A 15221-nucleotide genomic window follows, 5' to 3' on the forward strand; every position below is an offset into this window, starting at 1 on the left:
TTACATTCCTGCTGGTGCCATGTTGCAGACATTATTATATCAATTTTCAATTGATTGCTTACCTTGTAGTTTCCAGTTTTATGTTGTTCTTTCCATAGCTGCTATCATCATAAATAGCATGTTTTTGTAAGGTAAATGTTTGTTTGGTCTGTCAAAATTTGAGAGGATTGCCAATTTTTGTGTGCAGAAATATGTTCCATGATTTTCCCACACTTCTTAATGATCTTTAGTCCAAAATATTTTTGTTGTACACAATCACAAGTGGCAAACGGATCCTTCAGGAGGACATTTTTTCCAACATTAAGATCTGTATATTCTCTTTACTGTTAACACATTGGTAAAAGTTGGAACACTTTACCAGGAATGGCATTGAAGGCAGTATGTGAGGCCATAGGACCCAGATCAATTGATTTGATAAAAATTAATACACATTTCAGGATTATCAACCCATTATGTTCCCATGATGTTATCATATTGCAAAAGAACAATGAGATTTTTCTTCAAAATTTAACTGGTACACACATTGTAGGCTTCTTAGCTGTAGTTTTATATATTTAAATCAATCATATATTTTTTTTAAAAAAAACTGTCAATCATTTTATCCTGTATCTATTTTTCTTATGCAGTTACATTTATGCAGTGGACAAAGTCTGGTAATGTTTAAGGCAAATACGAAGCCACAGACCTGCAAATACTGGCAGAGATGTTACACTGTAAAATGAAAGTTCAGCCTACAGCACATTTTCACAGCTGAGTCATAAAATTTTTGAAAGGCAGCATTTATAATGGAAATTATGACAAAAGCATTACTTGAATTAGATTACAGTCACTTGAGTCACCGAAAACAATGCTGCACAAAATTGCCCTGAAAGACAGAAGGTTCAAGTGAGCAGAAGTACATGTAACCATCATATCAAACCCAAGTGCGTATGCAGGGGGGCAAATTTAAAGATGTGAAGAGGGGATTTGGCTAAAAGAATCCAGTGACATTAATGCAACCCACAGAGCTGAATCTTCTTAAGCCATCTACACAATATTTCTGATTGCTTAATTAAGCAATGGGACATGACAGAGTATGAAGTGTGTTGTATTAATTCTTACTTAGCACATTAGGCACAAAGGCAGAGGCCAAGTACTATCAACACAGCCAGGCTTAGATTAATATTCCACAGTTCTTGCAGTGGGGCACTGCATTGCAATTAGGAAATGGTAGTATTAAAAATATTTATATTGTTGATGCAATAATGATGCACGGTACTTTTCTCAGCTTCAGTTCTGAGCAGAAAAGGGGGCTGATCAGTCTGGAACTGAAATATTTCATTAGGCAAGTCTGATGAATCCTTCTGTCGTGCACGTTGTGATCACCTATCAGTGCAGGAGAAAAGTCTCTTTTATGGTTATTTTAGGAATTTGTATCCTACATTTTGCATTAGCACCTAACAAAAACCAGGCAGCTAAACATCAGGAAACAATAAAACAGTAATAAATGACAAATAAAACAGCATATTAAAAAGCAACAGAGAGCAGCCTGTCTTTTGAAAGGCAGAGATGATGAGCCATATAATGCTATTAATGTTGGGTTGTTAGAACAGAATGGACCACTTGATGCCTAGAATATAGAAGAAGACACTTGAACGTATTGAGGGAGAGAGTTCCAGAAAAGAATGCCACCTCAGATGATGGAGGCATCTGGAGAAGGACCTCCAAAAAGCTCTTATATAATGGGCAGTTTTTTTGTGGCATTAGATGAGTCTTCAGTACCTAGGTAGCCACGTCCCAAACCACAATGATTTGAAAGTCACAACTTGTATGTTGAATTGATCCTGGAAACAAATTGGCAGCCAGTGAAGATCTTCTAACATACCAGGTTCATTGTGGTCAGTCCTTTAATAGCATTTTATTCTGGACATTTTTCAAGGACAGATCTCTGTGTACAGCACATTGCGCTAATCTAGCCTTGATGTTACTAAGGGCTTTGATTAATTTGCTTTAGGTCACCTGTCTTCAAAAAAGGCAAAGCTGGTAAATGGCACCGTTCATTACTAATTCCACCTGAGCATAAAGCTGGTTGTTAAAGGAGAGTGCAAGCCTGAAGTTTAAAGGTAAAGGGACACCTGACCATTAGGTCCAGTTGTGGCCGACTCTGGGGTTGCGGCGCTCATCTCGCTTTATTGGCCGAGGGAGCTGGCGTACAGCTTCCGAGTCATGTGGCCAGCATGACTAAGCCACTTCTGGCGAACCAGAGCAGCGCACGGAAACGCCGTTTACCTTCCCACTGGAGTGGTACCTATTTATCTACTTGCACTTTGACGTGCTTTCGAACTGCTAGGTTGGCAGGAAAGCCTGAAGTTTAAGCTAAGGGAAAAACATACAGGGGAAGAGAACCTTAAAAACAGCTTAGTGAGGTTGCCAGACGCTACACCGTGACTATTGGGGGGAAACAACAGAAAACTGGGAGTTGGGTCGTGGAATGACAGGAACCCTGAATGGGAACACTCTATACTGCAGCATTTTGTTGCAGACCACACTAGTTGTAGGTCCCTATTCTATATCAGAGCACACCGATAAATTTGTGATGACTTATGGACAAAGTTACTATACATAATCAGAGAAAAAGCTGGAAGTAAAACTCAACTCACTGAACTTTTTATTTCAAATTGAAGCTCTGGGGCAGACCAGACAACTACAGATCTATCAAGTCCGTAAGCCTGTAATAGTTGTAAAGAGGAAGTGGGGTGATTAGGGCTCACTGCGATATTAGAAACTCGGATTGTCAGTCCCAGAAAATGAAAATTTTATTTATGGGAGCTGTGAGTCCCAGAAATGATATGTATTATTTTGGCAGTCCAGCTGATTTATGGTGCAGGGAAAGGAATTAGTATTCACTAAAGTAGTGAGAATATGTATTTTTGCAATATAAGCTGCCGCTGTGACAGGGCAGGGTTAAGAATTATTTCTGTAATAACTGGGTATCACAGAAATGTCAAAACCTAAAAAAGGGAAATATATTACTTTTGCACATTAGTAATTGTTGTACACTTAACTGCACAGTCTTATACGTGTCTCCCCAGAGGTAAGTAGGTATAGGATTGCAATCTTTATTTAATTTGCTGCATTTATGTCCCACCATTTCTTCCAAGGAGCTCAAGGTGGCATACCTGGTACTCCCCCATCTCATTTTATGCCCACAACAACCCTGTGAGGTAGGTTAGGCTGAGAGTGTGTGACTCACCCAAGGTCACTGAGAGAGCTTCATGGCGGAGTGGGGATTTGAACCCTGGTCTCCCAGGTCCTAGTCCAGCACTCTAACCACTATACCACACTGGTTACAGTGAAACACAGAGACATTACTACTCTTAAGTATTAATTTCTAATCACACAAAACTATATTTTTATAATAGTAATTTCCCTTACTGTTGTGCCACTCCTATTGTGAAGTAAATCATTTGTTTATTTGTTTATGTCTAACGTTATAAAGAGGTGATGTCTTTTTATAACAACTACAGATTTGGAAGATTTCCTAGCAATCAAAGTACATGGCAGTGAATTGATTTTCAGAAGAACTGAGCACCCACTTCTACCATTAAAATAAATGAGAGCTATTTGTACTTCGTAGCCTGAAAATTAAGCCATTCCTGTTTTGCCATTGCCCTATACCATCAATACTTGCCCCCAATTTCCTGCACTTCATTTATCATCCACAAAGGCCAAATTTGTGTATACTTTGTGTCAGGTGGAAACTCTGAGGGATATACTGGCATGGAATTTGAAAAAAAATTGTGTCTCATTAGATCATAAATACTTTTTTTCTCTTTAAAATATACTGGGCCTGGTGTAAAAAGAAAAAAAGATTATCCATCAGCCAGTTAAAACAGCTTGATAAACAATGTTATTTACCCGGAAGAGTTTGGTATTTTACGTTTGAGTATATATTTCATTGATATGTATGGTGCAGTTGAATTCTGTACTACTGGAGTGCTTCCATGGGAACCAATCCATTCGACAAGGAAAATACATTTCTGCATTCCTTGGATTAATGGTAGTCCCTTTGGCTCACTGAAGTGTGGGATACCCTTTTTTCAATCTGCCAAGACCCAAATGCTAAATATAGTTCTTTAACTTCCTTTTTAAATTGGATGGAAATGTGTAAATCACATTTCTTCAGTAGGGGGGGCGGGGAAGCTGTTTATCAATTTCCATGACATTATTCTCCCATTATATTTTGTTCTGATGTAATTGTGATTTAGATAATATTCCGCCATATAAACAGAGGTGGATTGGAGTTGGATTCCTAACCACTATTTTGCACAAACCCTTATGAATTGGAGGCAGCAACAATAATCCACAGAAACTTTAGTAAAATATCTACTTCCACTTTGCCCACTTAATTTCATGCCTTATACATAGAAAGTGTGGTATATATACTATTGAGCAATGCAGTGTCTCTCTGGAATTGAGCAAGAACCTCTAGGAGACTTAATCACAAAACTTCCAAACAATGTCTGGTTTGGCCCCAAGCCAAGCAAGACATACACAATATGGACTTTTGACAGAAATCTGCTAAGAGTGTTTGAAAGCATTTCAGTGGCGAGGCAGGGAACAAGTCCTGCACAGATAGTGGTGAATGACCCCATCAATAACCTAAGAAATGGTAATGATCAGATTATGATGAGCTGTATTCAGGCATTAAGTTATTCAAGCTAATAGACAAAATATTAATTTATGCATACTTTCAAGCACGCACAATTGTTTAAGATAAGTTAGTGTTGTAGTTTATTATATCCTGAAGGATGTCTTTATAAGCATTGTTTTATTTTATTGTATGTGGCATATGCTATAAGTTTCATTCTTCCACATTGTGACTTTATGCGAAGCACAAACAAGACCACAAACAAGACCATAGTAACTATGAGTCTATTTGGCTGCTTCTTTATGCAGGGCAAGGCATGTCAGTTAGCAAAACTAGATCACAAAAAGACCAAGAGCATAAAATGCTGTGGTAAAGAAAGAGAAAGGAAATTATTATTGGCCAACAGCTTTCTGACTTACAGTCAAATAAAGTCGAACTGGAAAGCTTCTTAGTGACAGCAAGCTAGCTATTTCCAACAAAGAGAGGTTAGAGTTTAAGGCCAGGCCATCAGACCTTGGGCAAAATTTCCATATTACTCCCAGCTTGAGAAGAAGAAAATCCCCTTTCCAAAGGTTTTGTGCGGTATCTTTTCAGTATAATTTCTTTTTGCATGATGAATCACACCATAGGGTCTATTAGACACTCAGCTCTGTGAATAGCAAAAGGGGGAAAGGGTTGAGAACCGGGAAGGAGCAGGGAAAGGGCGCTATTAAAAAAATAATCTAATCCTATTCTAGGCTGCTTAGGCAAAAGTCTAGTGTTCCAGTCAAGGGAAGTAATAGTCCCACTCCATTCTGCTTTCATCAGACCATACCTGTAGTACTGTGTCCAGTTCAGGGCACCACTATTAAACGAGAATATCAACAAGCTAGAACATGTGCAGAGGAGGGCGAGGGTCAAGGGTCTAGAAACCAAGCCTTATGAGGAACAGTTGAGGGAATTGCGTATGTTTGCCAGAACAATGAGAGGAAATATGATAGCCACCTTCATATATCTTAAAGGCCTGTCTCATGGAAGATAGATCAAGCTTGCTTTGTTTTGCTCTGGAGGCTAGGTCTCGAACCGGTGGATTCAAATTACAAGAAAGGAGTTTCTGACTAAACATCAGGAAGAACTTTCTGACAGTAAGAGCTGTTTGATAGTGGAACGGGCTCCCTCAGGAAGGATTCTCCTTCCTGGAAGGTTTTTAAGCAGAAACTGGATGGCCGTTTGTCATGGATGCTTTAGTTGAGATTCCTGCATTGCAGGGCGTTGGTTGGACTAGATGACCCTCGGAATCCAACTCTACAGTTGTATTATATGATTATATGGTTACCCCTAACTGGAATATCACCAGAATTTGCAACAGATACGCAATATTTGTGCCAGGAGCAGATTTGGTGCATATCTGAGAAAAAGAAACAAGTTTCCCCCCCCCTTGCCAAGTAGGATCCGGTGACAATATCTAACTTACGCCATTATAATAATATCAAGCAGCACAAGTGCCAGCAGCTGGGCAACTTGGGCAAATTAACCGTAAAAAGGGATGAATCATTTAGTGAGGGACAGATTAGCTGGAGGGACATTCTGCTTTCCTCATTAAGAGGCCTTCAGTGCCAAGGTTGTTCTAGGGAAATCATTAAGACAAGTTTTGAGGAGCCCATAGTGGCACTGAAATTTATTTCTGGGGATCTGTAGGTTAGGGTAGTAGGTTTATGTTTGTATTACTTAGACCAATTGATTCTGAAGCACCTTTCAGTTTGCCTGTTTTCCCGGGATTGGTTTGCCCTCAGTCTCTTTTTGGACTGACTGGGCTGTCTTTTAGACAGATCTGACATAAATCCCTAATAGTTTCTATCTAAAATCGTTTTCCATGCATCATTTAGTAAATATTAAAGGTGCTAACAAAAGCACTATTTAAATCCCCTGGGCCTTTCTTTAGGTCTCTCTAGCACACACATTATAGGTTTGTCGTGACTAATTACTACATTAGAAAATAAGCCTTTGATAGGGTCCCCCCCCCCAATTTTATTTATTTAAAATGTTTCTTAACCTCTCTTCATTGCACAGCGATTTCACCGTATGTTGCAACCAATTAAAATACAATTACTAAGAACGAGGCAGGCAGGCATATCACAGCCAGACAACTAAAAACTGAAATGCTTGTGTATGATTCAACTAAAAAACCTAGATGAATAACCAGTCTTTAACTGGCATCTAAAACTAAAATGAATAGGCACTAGCTATCTCACAGAAGGAAAGAAGTTCCAAAACTGGGGCACCACCACTAAGAAGGCACTGTCCTAGGTTGCCTTATAGTGGTCTGAAACTTTAATTCAAAAGAACTGCAGCCAGGTTGATGACTGGAGATAGTTATAAGGAGCTTATGACTTATTACCAGAGCTCCACTGGCTACGTTTCTGAGCAAAATTCAAAGTGCTGCTTCTGACCTATAAAGCCCTATACAGCTTAAGTCCAGAATATCTGCAAGATGAACCTGCCTGGGGCCTGAGATCTTGAAGGGAGGCCCTTCTCTTGGTCTGGCCACCCTCACATGCATGCTTGGGAAAGACACAGGACAGGGCCTTCTCAGTGGCTACTCCCAGACTTTGGAACCTCCCTTTCTAGAAAAAATTAGACCGGTTCCCCCTCTTTGTTGTCCTTCCACTAATAGGTGAGGACTTTCTTATGAATGATTGTAAGGAAATGGCAAGTGCTGTGATTTTTTTATTGTAATGATCTGTAAGCTTTAATAGAATATATATGTTCTATTAATGTTTAACTGTTTTTAATGATTTATTTTTTCCGATGTTTTTAGCTGTTTCTGTTTTAGCTATAAGCTGCCTTGAGTCCCTCTCAGGGAAAAAGGTGGGCTATAATTAAATATAATTCTAATATCTTTAAACCCTCCTATGTAGCCTTTAAAGCAAAAAACCAATGATTTTACAACCCAGATTTCTCAACCAAAAATGCAACACAAAATAGAGGAAAGTTTTACTCTTTTACAGGGAAAGGTTAGTGAATCAAAATTACTTTACATATCAATGGTAAAAATTAAAAATGGATGGCAATTAATGACTTTGTACACATAACACCTGTATCCTCCCCCTCCAATAAATCTCTTCTAATATTGAGTGGGTTCCTTCTTTTTCCTATCTAGACACACTACTTATCGTTTCTTTTCACAGAAATTCATAGTGATGGTTTGGATATATTCACTACTATCTGCCTGGGGAAAATAGATATTAAAAAAATAGTGACAATATTCGTGCATAAAAAAGCCTAGAAGCAGTGAAGGTATTAAAAAGAGAGAGTGAATCTACAGAAAGTCAAATTTATTTCACTTCAGTTGTCTGATAATAAATAAAGCTCTTGAAGCTTACTGAAAACGCATTTTGAATATAATCGCAAAGCAAATTGGCAAAGAGGAACTGTTATTACTTATGGTTCATATAGATATGTGTGTTTTCAAACTGCTTGACATACGAAATTAATTCAGATGTATGTTAAGTCTAGTTGTTCCAGTAATTTTAAATGTCTTGATGTCTGTGTGTTATAAAAGCGCCGCCACCTATATGTTAGGAAATTGAAGGTTAACAGTATTAATCTTGGTTAGCATAAAAAACAGACTTTATAGGAATTAATGGATTTTGATTGGTATATGAAACCAGCCCCTTTAAGAACAATTCTTACATGGTAGGAAACATATAGATAATAAATTTGACTACTCTTGTGTCCGGTTAAGCACATTGTAAGAGGCTGGCACATACTAGATGAGAATTGAAGTCACAACTTTCCCTCTCCAAGCAATCAGTATTTCAAACATTATGCCTTCTGTCTCCAGTTTACAGCTTGATCCTGTACATGTTTTCTAGAAATAGGCCCTGATAATTTCAGTGGAATTCACTCCAAATGAAGTGTGCGTAATATTGCAGCTATCGTTTTATTTCCCTTTTGATACCTATCTGACCTTTAGACCAGTGTTTCCCAACCTTTTTTGGGCAACGGCACACCTGTTTAATGAAAAAAAATCTCACGGCACACCACCATTACAGCCCCGTGACGTCACGAAAGTGAAAGTTTTTAATTTTTTTCCCTCCCCCTTGCCGGGGAACCTCCAAGCTTTGGGGGTGGGGTGGGGAAACCTCCAAGCTTTGGCAGGGGCAGGGAATGAGAGCCGCGAGGCGGGCGCTGCAGACGGAGGCGCTGCCCGCCGAGCTCGCAGCTCGCCCGTCAAAGCCTGCACGATCACCCGCCGCGGGGAGCCGGGGGTGGCGGCGCGGTTGCCGGGCAGCGGCGGGGGTGGTGGTGGCGGTGGCTGCTTGCCGCCCTCCTGGGCGGAGGCGGGCACGGTGGGCACCGGCACGGCCAAGGGCCCCTGCTTGGTGCCGTCGGATGTGGAAGCTCGCTCGCTCGCCGCCCCGCGTGTGCTCGCCGAGCGGCGATAGGATGTAGCGAGCGGCGATGGGGCTAGCCGGAGAAGAGAGGGCGAGCCCCCTCCCCTCCGGCCCTAAAAAGGGCAAGCCACGCCCCCTCCAGCCAGCCAGGAGGCGTGGCCGGATGGGATTCCCCTGCTCTCGCGGGGGGCTGAGATGGGATTCCCCAGTAGCGAGCGGCGATGGGATGTGGGAGCTCGCTCGCTCGCCGCCCCGCGTGTGCTCGCCGCCGCCGCCCCGCCTCTCACCGCCCGACTCACCCGCCTCCACGGAACACAAGGCAAAGTTCCACGGCACACTAGTGTGCCGCGGAACAGCGGTTGGGAAACACTGCTTTAGACCACATGTCAGGCTCAGAACTTCTTTTCCTTTGTCTGTAATAACTCTCCTTAGTCGTTGGGGCCAGGGGTGCCAACATTCTGGGGAAAAGGTTAGGAGTCAGGCAGGTACCTGCTTTGTGACATTTGCAGTAACCCAGGTGCTAGGGCTTTTCCACACTTCCGCTTGTCCTGCCACTTTCCCCTGGGAAAACTCTTTCCTTACTGCTCATTCAGAAAAATATATATCAATTGGTTATTCTGCAGATTGACGTTTGCTCTGATTCAGCCGTAAACAGCGGGTTTTCCTGGGAAAAGCAGTGGGACAAACAAAACAGCTCAGACCCATGGCGAGAGAACGTGGGAAAAGTGAAAAATCTCTCAGGCCCTTGCTTTTCTAGGTTCATTCTAAGATGAGCCCCTAATCTCAAGGTCTAGTTTTTAAGGCACAAGTGTTACAGGGTGACTATATTTTTAAATATCTGGCCTGGAATGAAGAAAATTGCAACTCATTCCTCAAAATTGAGTTTTATGCTTGTGTAACAGTGTCAAAGCAGACCAGGGCCCATTAGTCACACTTCTACTGTTAATCAGGTGTATGACTGATGTCACAGCACCTTTCAGTTTTTGCTTCCTGCTTCGACTGTTGGTTGCAATGTCCAAATTTTCCTTCTAAACAAAGGGCAAGAAATTGTTAGCAAACTGGAAATTATTGTGTTTCATTTGCACTGCATCCTTGAAGCTTTCATTGATTTATATTTTAGCCACACATTCTTTTAAAAGCATTTAGCTGCAAGCTAAATTATGCCCATGCTACTTGTGTAGAGTAACATCAATGGGAGCACTTGTGAAATAATATGCAGCTCACGGTAAATGTCAGTGAACTGACCCTTATTGATTAAGATGTAGCACAAAGTGCCTTTCACATATGCTTCTGTTGAAAAAGGATCTAAGGATATTAAAGGCATAGATAACTGTAAAGGAAATGTCTGTTAAATAAAATGCTTAAGGAGGATGTTGGAGACTTACAGGCTAAATGCAAATGAAATTTCCTGGAATATCTGGAACATAATAGCAAATGTCCAGATGCATCATTTTTCTCTCACACAGCTTTTGTATTGTACTCCAGAAAATATTAAATGAAAAAAGGTAAAGGGATCCCTGACAGTTAAGTCAAGTTGCGAATGACTTTGGGGTTGCTGCACCCATCTCGCTTTACAGGTCGAGGGAGCTGGCGTTTGTCTGCTCCGCCGACAGTTTTTCCGGGTCATGTGGCCATCATGACTAAGCTGTTTCTGGCACAATGGAACACCGACACCAGAGTAGCACACTGAAATGCCGTTTACCTTCCCACAGGAGCGGTACCTATTAATCTACTTGCACTTTTGGTGTTCTTTCGATCTGCTAGGTTGGCAGGAGCTGGGACCAAGCAACGGGAGCTCACCCTGTCGCGGGGATTCAAACCGCCGACCTTTTGATCGGCAAGCCCTAGGCTCAGTGGTTTAGACCACAGCGCCACCTGCGTCCCGTAGTGTTAACTGTAGTCCTACCCTAATGTTCATGGCTCTCAAATTAGAGCAAGCAGGATGCTCCTAACGAAGTGCAAAAATTTGCTAGTTCAACTGACAACATATCCCTGTTGCCTCCCCTTAGCAATGTTTTGGTATGAGCTGCTATTGGAAATGAGAGATGGAGGTCATTGGTCTGTGGCAGATAAGAAGATGCCTTTCCCAGTTAAGTGATTGGTGCGATATTATCAGTAATAAAGAGGTCATGGAACCCCAGATAGCTGTTCCACATGTGGAAGGTGGCAATAGGAATATGGTAGTAAAGGGGAAACAAACAAACAATTTGATCAGATCACCAGCCATCCTAGTGAGACCCATGTCAGTGAAGAAGATACTTGGCCCCATAACACAACAGTAAATACTACATTTTAAGTGGAAATGTGTGTTTGCAAAATTTGTCCAAAATATGTACCTTGTAGCTCTGGCCAATTCCTGATAACAGGCATGTTTGTACTACAGGTTTTAGTGTAGACAGTTTTTTGTTTTTGAAATGACAAGCATCTTTAGGTCACTGATAGAAAACATCATCTTAGAAATGAAAATGAACTCCTTAAAAAGCTTTAATGCTGAATGAAGAATAGGTTTCTAAAGCATCTGTAGACTTGGTCATTATTTTTGTACACAAAATTTAAGGTAATATGTTACTGAATTTTTTGAATAGCCATCATCCAGTTGCCTTCTGTAATCAGGTATGATCACAAGCGGTTTTCATTGCTCTAAGCCCAGAGGGAACTGTTATTGTACATACATGTCTGCTTTCAAAATGATGGGCGACCAGAAGCAGGAAAACGTCAATACTAAAAAGATTCCATTGCATTTCACAATACTGCTGTTGCTAAATAACTGCTTAGATCTGAGCAAAAATCCAATAAATACAGTTTTATTGTCATGCTTCAAAAATATTAAAAGCAATTGGCTCCACAGCCTTATATGGAGTCTACTGCTGAGTAGGCAAGTCCTTAATATCCCAGTATGATTAAATTGCTGACTTGCTTGGTATATTAAAGCCCCATTCTCTGGCATTTGTAGATGTTCTTTTTTGTTATTTACCCAGGCAAGATATTGTGCTAAAGAAGGCTGTCTAGAAGGGTTGCCGCACATAGTCGTTTAACTCACAGTGATTAGTGAGACAATTTGAAGCCTTTTTCTGTGCTTGGTTAATTTTGTTGATATTGCCTATTGGCCACTATTAAAAATTTATATATATATATATATATATATATATATATATATATATATATATATATAACATATAAAACAATTCTTTTTGTTCTCTGATAAAATGCCTTATGCTACACTGTATCATATGTATTTATATCATTGTTTCATTATAAATAGCCTTATAGATGCCATTTCAGATATTTGCTTTGGGATCTATCTAAATTTAAAGTTGTTTCCTATTGGCCGACACATTCTAGCTCATGAGAATATGTCCAGCAATGTGTTTTTTAAGGGGAGGAAGGGAACAAGTTATTAACAACCACAGATTCCCTCGATTGCCTCTTTACTAATAACAAGTTTGCCAGTGTCAAATTTGCTTTCTTAGGGAGCAGGCCTATGCCCAAGAAGCTGGTATAAAGAACACTGTTGTAAATTAAGCCTGCATAAGGTTACACCATGTCCAAAACCCATTCAGCTGTTGGGCGACTCCTGCTGCCTTGTCTATGCCTTTAAAGATGAGCCTTTAAAATAGTATTCTGTACTGGGTTGCCAAGTACGCATGATGAAGCAGAACAGGCTTAGCATCCAACCTAAGGTCCCCCTGCTTTCTAGTCCTGCCCCCAGAATGTCCCTTTTTGGGGGACTTACATCAGTCTTGGATCAACACTGGTCTCAGCCTCTCCGGCTTGAACAGAACCAGCTGAGCAAGGGTTGCCTTTGGGCACAATTCCTGGAATGTAATCCCCTGTGTAAATTGTGACCTACTGTAAATTGATAAGCTCCCACTCCAGGTTAACTTTCCTCACTCAAATAAATTTTCTTTGACCTCTTTATGTGTCTGTCTCACCCTTTGTTTCCCTGCTCCTCTTTCTATTTTGCCATGCCAATTTCACACCACCAATTTGGCTAAAGAATAAGAAAACTGCACATATCATTCAGGATCTGCCTGGAATTTAGTACAGTGGTACCTCGGGTTACATATGCTTCAGGTTACATACGTTTCAGGTAACAGACTCCACTAACCCAGAAATAGCGCTTCAGGTTAAGAACTTTGCTTCAGGATAAGAACAGAAATCATGTTCCGGCGGCATGGCGGCAGCGGGAGGCCCCATTAGCTAAAGTGATGCTTCAGGTTAAGAACAGTTTCAGGTTAAGAATGGACCTCCGGAACGAATTAAGTACTTAACCTGAGGTACCACTGTATAATTTTGGGACCTAGGTAATCTTAGTAATTTAACCCACTATTCCATGGGATTGCCCAGAACCCACAGGTTCAAGGTGCTTCCCAACTACAGAAAAACAGTGAATGAATCTTTGATCACTGGATCATGGTTTGAATATGCAATGCAGCTTTAAACATCTAGTTGTGGTGTTGGCCTGAATGACCTCAAGGCCTCTTCAAATTGGTTGGGAAAAAGGACAATAGAGGGATTGCTTAAATGGCCAAACCTCCCAAATGGGTCTGGCTTTGTTATATAAAATAGATGGCCAAGAATTGGTGATTGGTTGCTATAGGAACTAATGGTCCAAGACTTTTCTAGGGAATCGCCTTCTTGTTTCTCCCTACAGAATGTGCTAATTCAATCATTTCGGGGGGGGGGGGGGACAAAAAAAAAAAACCCCCAATACAAGCAGCTTACATTTGACTGCAAGTCAAAGAGCAAAATGGATCTCTGGAAGCAATACTGTATTAACTGATTTGGAAAACGCCAAAAGCTGGCATGTCAAAGCCGATGGCCTTCAAGCAATGTGACTTAATTTGTGAAAGACTGATCATTTAAAGGAATTCAAGTTATAAGGTTTACCCATACATACTGTAGTACTCAGCTACCTGGTCCAAGGCTTCTAGCTCCTTTGTAGCATCAGGGTAGCCAATCAAGTGGTGGCCTGGGAGGGAGTTATGGCTTCTGTCTGCATAGGACCACTGTGACATCAGCTGATCCCATTAATTATTCAAAGCAAGAAAAGCGGGAAACCTTTTGAGATGTACTTGCTCCCAATGTTAGACTTTGAAGAGAAAAGTAGAATTTAGCGCAGGGACCACCATACCTCTTCCATGAATGGTTCCCATGCTTGCAGCCCCATATCCTTTATTGTGTATAAGAATGAACCTCATGCATCTTTGATTAGTATGAAGACAAAAAAGGGCACTCATCGGGGGGGGGGGCTGTTGTTGGGAAGGCAGATTCTCCTCTGATCCTAGACCTTGGGAACAACTGTCTTCCCATTGTTCTCAATAACAGCCCGAGATTTCTGAGCCAGTTCCATATACATACAATCATTAGCTTCAAATTACTGTAAGTTCTGTAATCAGTGAACCAGGATCAATTTTTCTTTGGATGGCACCAATTCACAATCACAGCCAGCAAGCTTTATACGAAGGCAACATTTTGGTTAAGCGTCATAATTATTAATGAATTTGGTGATTATGTACCATGAATTTCTTTCTTTCTCTTCTTTTATTTGTCCGCATCTTGAGAGTGTGAAATGCTGTATTTTTTTTAAATTGCATTCAAAAGCAAGTCTTTCTGTAAATATTTCATTTACATGGTCTTACTACTTGTGCACTTTCTGAAGCAGATGTTTATCTCTATTGGAGATAAAAGAAAACAATTTTTTGGCAAAACTTGTTAGCAGTAAATATGAGATTCCTATACTATATCTGAATATGTTCCAGAATGAAACAAGACAGTCCATTCAATAGGACAGAGCTGGTGGCTTGCAGCATAAAAGAGACATGTGAAAAGATAAGAATTTAAAATTGTTTTGGCATTTTGCATGTTTCTGCCTCTGGAAATTCAAGTCAATGTCTCATTAAATGATTGTGGTGCTGCATAGATTTGTAGAAACTTAGTAAACTTATATACTCAACAAATGTAATATAAAAATGTCCATAAAAATGTATGCACCATCTACTTGAAATAGTTATTTTAACAATTGGATTGTTATTTCAAACTGTGCATGAATACTTGCACTGGGTAAACAGTGAGGGAAGAAAAACAATTTAAAGAAGTTTGAAGGAATTGTATTTGGAAGGACTGGATAACTTTTCAGATGTGCATTAGAACATATTAATCTAAAAAGAACCCTGCTCTCACAGTGGCCAACCAGATGCTTATGGGAAATCGAA

At 40.5% G+C, this 15221-nt stretch overlaps 1 protein-coding gene and 1 long non-coding RNA gene across 6 annotated transcripts in view; one reads left to right on the plus strand and one right to left on the minus strand.

Annotated features, from left to right (window-relative positions):
* LOC310704788 (uncharacterized protein) overlaps window positions 1-15221 on the plus strand; it is a 138434-nt gene that overhangs the window by 16736 nt on the left and 106477 nt on the right. The window lies entirely within an intron of this gene.
* LOC310704805 lies at window positions 764-14039 on the minus strand. 2 transcript variants are annotated; one of them, XR_014525024.1, is made up of 4 exons: window positions 13907-14039; window positions 2640-2708; window positions 1259-1365; window positions 764-865 (listed from the first exon to the last, which is right to left on the minus strand). It is a non-coding gene; the product is annotated as an uncharacterized lncRNA (long non-coding RNA). The 2 variants fall into 2 exon arrangements; XR_014525025.1 differs by having other exon boundaries at window positions 764-1365.

The sequence above is a fragment of the Podarcis liolepis genome (genome assembly GCF_965112155.1).
Source record: "Podarcis liolepis genome assembly, chromosome: 4".
Classification (NCBI taxonomy): domain Eukaryota; kingdom Metazoa; phylum Chordata; class Lepidosauria; order Squamata; family Lacertidae; genus Podarcis; species Podarcis liolepis.